Here is a 7873-nt window from a genome sequence, read left to right on the forward strand (position 1 = left end):
GTTGTTCCATGTCTGGTTCTTACTGTTGCTTCTTGACCCTCGTACAGGTTTCTCAGGAGACAGGTAAGGTGGTCTGGTACTCCCATCACTTTAAGAATTTGCCACAGTTTGTTGTGATCCACACAATCAAAGGCTTTAGCGTAGTCAATGAAGCAGAAATAGACGTTTTTCTGGAATTCTCTTGCTTTCTCCATGATGCAGCGAATGTTGGTGATTTGATCTCTAGTTCCTCTGCCTCTTCTAAACCCAGCTTGTACTTCCGGTAGTTCTCGGTTCGCATACTGCTGAAGCCTAGCTTGTAGGATTTTGAGCATCACCTTGCTGGCATGTGAAATGAGCGCAATTGTGCAGTAGTTTGAACACTCTTTGGCGTTGCCCTTCTTTGGAATTGGAATGTAAACTGACCTTTTCCAGTCTTGTGGCCACTGTTGAGTGTTCCAGATTTGTTGGCATATTGAATGCAGCACTTTAACAGCATCATCTTTTAGGATTTTAAGTAGCTGGGCTGGAATACTGTCATCTCCGCTAGCTTTGTTGTTACTAATGCTTCCTAAAATTGTTGTTGTACTGCTGTGTTATTAGATGTTTTGGGCACTTTTTGTAGAAAAGTGGCATATAAATTAAATGATGATGGTTATGATGATGATAAGGAAAATGCCAGGGGGAAGGGGATGGGTATGCAGGGTGTCAGGGTTGCCCTTATGACCTGGAACCCTTGAGCAATTCCTTAACCATCTCTTGTCCTAAGGAGTCCCACCTTACTTCTTTTACCTTTCCCTCCCCAATAACATGGGGTTTAGGCTATAGATGTGGGGTGATTGACACTCTAGACACACGGTTTAACCACAACAGATCGCTGGTAAATTAAAGAAAGCAAACCACAACAAAAGTTATTTACACAATAGAGCTGCGTGATACAATTAGGAGAATATAAAAGTTGCGAAGTGCCAGTTCCTTTACCCTAGCTGTACTTAAGACTTCTCCAAGCTGCTTCTTCCTGCTTCATCTTCAGGCTCTGGTCTCCATGACTCTGCTCTTACTGGCTCTGTTGCTCTCTTTATATACCCTCCGCTCTCAAAACTGAAATTATTATTTCAAATCTGAAGAAATAAAACTTAACTGGGGAAATGAAACTGAAACTTAACCAGGGAAATGAAACCACTCCTCTGAGGGATACTCCCCCCCCCCAACAAACTCTCCAGGACTCTAAGCCTGACCTTTGCCTCTGTAGGCCTCAAACCTTCACACAGAGGTATAGTTTTGAGGCTGTCAGCTCTACTTGGCAAACAAGGAATGATTTTATCAGGGTTGCCCTTCTTAGTTCCAGTCACATAGCTTTGGGGAAGGATGTAGAAGGAACTGATCAGAAGCTTCTCCTGTGTTTTCACTGTATTTTGTGACTGTGTGTCTGTGGCAGCACCAGTGCTCAGATGCAGCAGCAGTGCTCAGGGCTTCCAAGAATGACTTGAGAACCAGTACTAAATGGGAAATGCCTGTACCCACTACAGCTGACACCAACTTCCCAACCACAAGTTCCACCAATCTCCTCCCCATAACCTGAGTCAAGCTCCCCCAGCTCTTCCTGGCTGCCAGGACAGGGAAAGCTGGACACCCCCTCTATGCTCAAGGTGATGCCTTCCTGCAACTTATAACAGCAGGCTATGCATGAGCTCCAAGCAGCCAGGGACCATAGTGGAGCGGGGTGTGTGTGTGTGTGTGTGTGTGTGTGTGGAGAACTGGTCCTCCCACCTCTGCCACTGTTACTGTAAATCCCAGTGATGAGCTAGGAGGTGTGGAGGTGGAGTTGAAGCTATTCTTCCCTGCTGTGTCCTAACAAAAATCACTCCTCCAAAGCTGCTATTTGCGTTGGGAGGAAAGCACTGGCACTAATGGGACCTTTCTTCCCAATGCAAATTGCAGATTTAGAGAAATGATTTTTGTCAGGACTCAGCAGGGATGAAAGAGTTAAACTCCCCTCCCTGCCTGCTGTCATCCCAATAATTATCCCCCACATCATTACTTGCATTTTTAAAAAGTGCACATTAAATGCAAGGACACATTTAACATCACATCACCTTTGTCTTCTCCTGCACAGTTGCTGTCAGGATAATATGAGACAATGCCTAGTCAGCTTCCTGAGCTGGAATACAAAGGTAATGAATGGATACAGAAATGAGGAGACTTTTTTTTTAAAAAATGTTGACATTAACAGAACAGTATAGTATGATCAGCCTATTGTAACAAAGGGATGTGGATAGGGTGCTCCATACTGGGCTTAGATATTGAAAAATATCAGCATGCCATGATGTGAATAGGCATTCCAAGCATTGGCATAATATAGGAGGCCCCAGACTGCAATAGATGTCAATAATGTAGCAGAATATTGAGCTAATAAACAACTGTAACACGTTAAACATGCTGACATATTCCAGAGGGGAAGCCATGTTCATCTGTTACAGCAATAGCCAAAACAAAAGAGCCTTAAGGATGAACAGATTTATTGAAGTGGGCTCTGGTCCACCAAAGCTTATGCCATAATAAATCTGTTAGCCTTTAAATTCCACTAGATCATTTTTTGTGTTTTATTTAAAAAATATTTTAAATCAGCTGTCCAGACAGCATGAGTCTTTCATGCACCCTATGGTTGGAAATACCACGTATGAAACAAAGCGATTAATTGAAAGGTGGGAATACTGCAAGTATATGCAAACCTACCTGGAAATAAGTCCCATGGAACCCTTTCCTGGGCATTTAGAACAACAAAAAAGCAAAAGACACTCTTTTGGGAGATAGACCGTCTGCCTTTCTGAAGCCAAATTGTGAACCAAGCCTCGTGCAGGATCCAGCCTTGGTTCTGGCCACTTCAGAGGGCACCCGCCTCAGGTGAATGTAGTAGACAGACCTCAGGGAACTATGGAGGTACACCTTGGCAAGGGCTGTGCCTAGGGCTGCCAATGAGTGTTGCTTCACGGAGACAGACTGGTCACAATGTGTCCAACTCTGACAACTGGGTAACTTTGCTTGAAAACTTTGTTGTATGAAACTAGGGGCTATTCCAACCCTTGTAATGCCGAGTTTGCTAGTTAAATACAATTTAACCAGACAGCCTCTAGCAAATTAAAAACAAATCAGCAAGAGGGCACCCACTAATAAACAAAGCTAGCTAATCTTTAGCCCTGTCAGACATTGAGCCTGCTCACATGAGGGCTAATAGTAGGGAGAGGATGTAGGGGTGCATGTGAACCTCAACCCAATGTCCCTTGAATAGGAATAGAAGCCTCTGCACAAACAGGAACACTGACAAAGTAGAACTAAATTAAATTGGATTAGCTATTTTGTTTGAACAAGCATAAACAAATGTTGAGGAATTCCATTCTCTAGTTCTGTTTCCTAATCTGGAATAGTGGATTTCTACAGCTTCAGCTTCCCTTCAATCTCCTTGTCCTCCTTCAGTACTCCTTTAACTCCATTGTCATCCAATGGTCCAATGGCCTCCCTTGCTGGTTTTCTGCTTCTGATATATTTAAAGAATTCTTTATTGTTGGCCTTGATGTCGTTAGCAGTGTGCTCTTCAAAATGCTTTTTCGTATCTTTTATTGTGTGCTTGCATTATCTTTGAGCAGCTTGTGCTGGCTTTTGTTTACCTCACTTGGGCAAGACTTCCATTTTCTGAAGGAAGCTCTCTTTTCTCTAATAGCCCCCCTTAGCACTGCTCGGCAACCTCTTGGACTCGGTACTACCTTTCCTAACCTATGCTATACACTTTAGCTGGGCTTCTATTATTGTGGTTTTGAGTAATCTCCAAGCATTTTGAAGGGATTTAATCCTTTTGACTCCCCCTTTTAACTTCGGGCCGGTCTACATTGCGCCCGCCATCGCAATGAATTCAGTGTCCCATCAGGTTAAACGCTCATGCATTAAAACTTGATTATTCATACTCACCCATTTTCCCCATTGCAGTGCTTCATCGAATGCGCAAGCTCAGTTCACACTCAAGCGCTGTGCTGTTTTCCTGCTGTTTTCCTGCGCGCGCTTGTCTGATCTTGGATGCTAAGCGGGGTTCCGCCCCAGTCAGTAGTTGGATGGGCGACCGCTTTGGAATCAGGCTTCCTGCACTGAGCAGGGGGTTGTTGTATCCCTTCAAATGAGATGAAGTTTTACCCCCTCCTATCCCCTGCTCTGGATGTTTTTTTTAAAAAAAATTAAGGCGTTATCCTCGCAGAATTGGGGCTTCTCCGCAATGTTTTTTTTTTCTAACTTCAAAGATCATGCCTCAATTAGAAAAAAAAAAAAAAACATTGCGGAGAAGCCCTGATTCTGCGAGGATAACTCCTTAATTAAAAACAACAACATCCAGAGTGGGGGATAGGAGGGGGTAAAACTTAATCTCATTTGAAGGGATACAACAACCCCCTGCTCAGTGCAGGAAGCCTGATTCCCAGGCAGTCTCCCATCCAAGCAGTGCAAGCACTGACCGGGGCCGACCCTGCTTAGCTTCCAAGATCAGACAAGCATGCACAAAAGACCAGCCCTTTGCTTGGTGCTGAGGAAATGGGGGCTGCTGAGGATGAAGCTATGCGATCAGTAGCCAGAAGAAGACATGGGGCCGTTGAGAGCTGTGATTGGACAGGAGGGAAATACAAACACCGCCATATATGGACAGGCAGGGGAGGGGACTACGACCAGATATGGTAGCGAAGGCGGAAAATCAGAGCACATTAAGGGGAAATACCGGGATATTAGGGTATTGAAAGCAGGAGCACGGAAGTGAGAAATTCCAGTTCCAATTCGAGGCGGCTACTGCGAGGTGTGAAAGGTAGGCGGTGAAACCTCATTGGAAGCGAAAAAAGGCGGTAAGTGTAGATCCAGCCTTCCTTTTCACCAGTTCCCTCATTTGGTATGAGAAAGGTTAGAGTCTTTAGAAAATGCCCATGTACTTAGGCTGCAATCCTATATACATTTAACTCACATTCCCAATAGAAAGTAATGGGGTTTACTTCTGAGCAGGTGTGCATAGGATCGCATGGCTAATGCTTATTCCTGTATGAATCATAAGCAGCAAAGAAAGCATAAAATGAGGTAGGGTAGCCATCAGAAAGATTAATGTTTCTTTTGTTCAACAGCAGGTTTAGTTTAAAGCCTTCTTTCCACAGGACATTGTTTTAGAGATCTGCAAATAAAAAGATAAAGTTTCCTTTCAAAACACCATTTCGGCAAGGTTTAAACACAAGCCCACGCAAATGGTATAGCATTGTAATATGTAAATACTGGCCTTTAGGACGTTGTGGAACTGGTGCAATATGACCTATTAAAGCACTATTCCCCTCCCCCCCCACCCCCAAGCTGTTAATCTTGCCAATATTTTGGAGAGTAAGATGATGTACATGCTTCAGTAATATTCCAATTTTTAAATCCTGAAACTGAGTTTGACTTGCTGAAAATAACCAATTAGGCAAAGAAAAGGATGAAACAAAACAACAAAAGAAGAGATAACTATGCCTCCCTCCAGGTCATTAAAATCATACTGCAATGTTATCTCTCTCTAGATAAGCTGCGGTAACATTTAAACAAATAACACCTGATTGAATGCAATCTAGGTCAGTCTCCTCTGTTCGAAAGCATATTAGCAGAGGTGCAGCATTTTTGCTTCACTTTCTTATCACAGTGCAAAGGAGAAGTTCTTCTTCTGTGCAGACTGCTGACAACTCCAGTAGAGAACTGCCCTGATGTGTTAGAAAGGTTGAATGCTGATGTGTTTAGAAAGGCTGAATGCTAGCTGCCTCACACTGAAGCAGCAGCTCACCGGATTACTGTGTGTGGTTTTATGATCACACCGAGAAGCTTGGTCAGTCACTTTCAATTAGTGTCACCAATTTCAAAATTAGGTAATCAGGACCAAGGAATCATTTGGAAACCCAGAATTGGCAATTCATGCCCACCTTTCAGCTTATCTCTGCTTGAAATGCTGTGATCCTATATACACTTAGCTCAGACTAAGTCCCATTGAACTCTAAGTGGACATGCAGAGGATTTCCCTTACTTAGGGAGCAATCCTACCTAGATAGGTGGCTGCCTCCGAACTCGGAGGTGACCGCCTATCCAAAGCAGAGAGGAGAAGTACAGATGGGATCATTCCCTCCACGCTTCTCCTGCTGTGCTTTTTCTGCTAGACAGCCGATTGTGGCTGTCTAGCTGCAGGAGCACGGATCAGAGAAGGAGGCTACTGTATGACACATAGGATGTGTCGTACAGGCAGTTACGCTCTTCTGGCCTTGGAATGCCCCCAGCCACACCCCCTTCCAGCCGCTCTGTGCTTCTCTTGCGAGCTCGGAGGATATGGCTGTTCTGCGCTGCCTCCGAGGCAGTGTGGAAGTGGGGGAAGTCAATTCTCTGGGAACCGACCTTGGAGCACAGGCTCCAAGGTCGGTTCCTAGAAAACAACATATCCTGTGGCCAGCTAGCCACTGTCTAGCAGCCATAGGATTGCTTCCTCAGTGTATTTAAATAAAGCAACTGCCAGTTGTCAACACATTTTTGCTATTTTTCCTGCATGTCTGAAAAAGCAGGGGTAGGGCACATACACATGGGGGGGAAGGGGGAAAATGATTCCCAAACTCTAAATATTGAATCCTAAATATGAGCACAATCTACCAGTTTTAAGCATGTATGTCCCACTAATTTGTAACACAATCCTGTGTGTGCTTACTCCCAAATAAGTCCCCCTGTTCAGTGGAACTTCCTTCTTAGTAAGTATGTTTAAGTAGGGAGGTTGGAGAATTCTACCATGGACTCCAGTGAGGCTGGATTCTTTAGAATCTGGCCCCCCCAGAGTCCGTGGCGGAACAGGGCAATCCCCCTTGCCACCCCACAGAATCCCCCCAGAACGGAGCTTACCTGGTGGTGGCGGCTGCTCCGGGTGGTCTTCTGGCCGCTGCCGGGCTGTGGCCGCAAATGGCGGCCACTACGCTGGCTGCCATTTGCGTCTCTGCCAAGCCATGATAGGCTACATAATTATCTACATAGCCTATTACAGCTAATGCAGGGAACTTTGAGTCCCTGTCTTTTGCCGTGATAGGCTATGTAAATATATACGTAGCCTATCACGGCTAATGCAGGGATGCAAGTGACATAGCAGCCACCATTTGCATGCCTGCCTTTTGCCGTGATAGGCTATGTAAATATATACGTAGCCAATCATGGCTACGGCAGGGACGCAAATGGCGGCCGCTACAGCAGCTGCCATTTGCAACTGCAGCCCAGCTGTGGGCAGCCCCGGCCGGTAGCTCCGTGGAGTTGCCATGGAGCAGAGCCAGCTGGGGAGAATTCGGGGGGGGGGATGGAGCACCTCTCCCCCCACTGTGGATGGCCCCAGCAGAACAAGGTAAGTGCTTCGTACACCCCTATGTAATGAAGATTGCAGCCTTCATTATATACTTAACCTGCTCACTAAAATCTACAAGGCTTAAAAGTTCTTAAATTAGACAGGCTTATTCCCAATATTTGTTCACGAGTAAGCCCTTTAGATGTCCATGGGACTTACTCATCATAAGCATACTTATGGTAGCAATCAATGAATCACAATCTGAATTTCACTTTGTAATAATACTAGGAAATCTTTTATGTGGCAAACAGCTGCTGTATTTCCACTTGTAAAACCTTTGTCTCACAAGTAGAACAAATAAGCCACAACCTCTGGTAGTTAGGGCATTAAGGGAATGTAAGCAGGACAAGTTTCATGTTCAGTACAGCACCTCACAAGATGGTGATGCACTGCACATTTTAAATAGTAGTAGCAGTTGTCCTTGGCTGATTAAGGCCGCAACCCTACACAGGCTTACCTGAGAGTAACTCCCATTGCACTGAGTGGAACTTA

General features: G+C 44.8%; 1 pseudogene; it reads right to left on the reverse strand.

Annotated features, from left to right (window-relative positions):
- Positions 1–6994: 6994 nt before the first annotated feature.
- On the reverse strand, positions 6995–7158 carry LOC146349815 (small nucleolar RNA SNORA17; annotated as a pseudogene).
- Positions 7159–7873: the final 715 nt, after the last annotated feature.

The sequence above is a fragment of the Heloderma suspectum genome, chromosome 3 (genome assembly GCF_057233095.1).
Source record: "Heloderma suspectum isolate Gila_16-S chromosome 3, 16-S_ref, whole genome shotgun sequence".
In the NCBI taxonomy this organism is placed as follows: Eukaryota; Metazoa; Chordata; class Lepidosauria; order Squamata; family Helodermatidae; genus Heloderma; species Heloderma suspectum.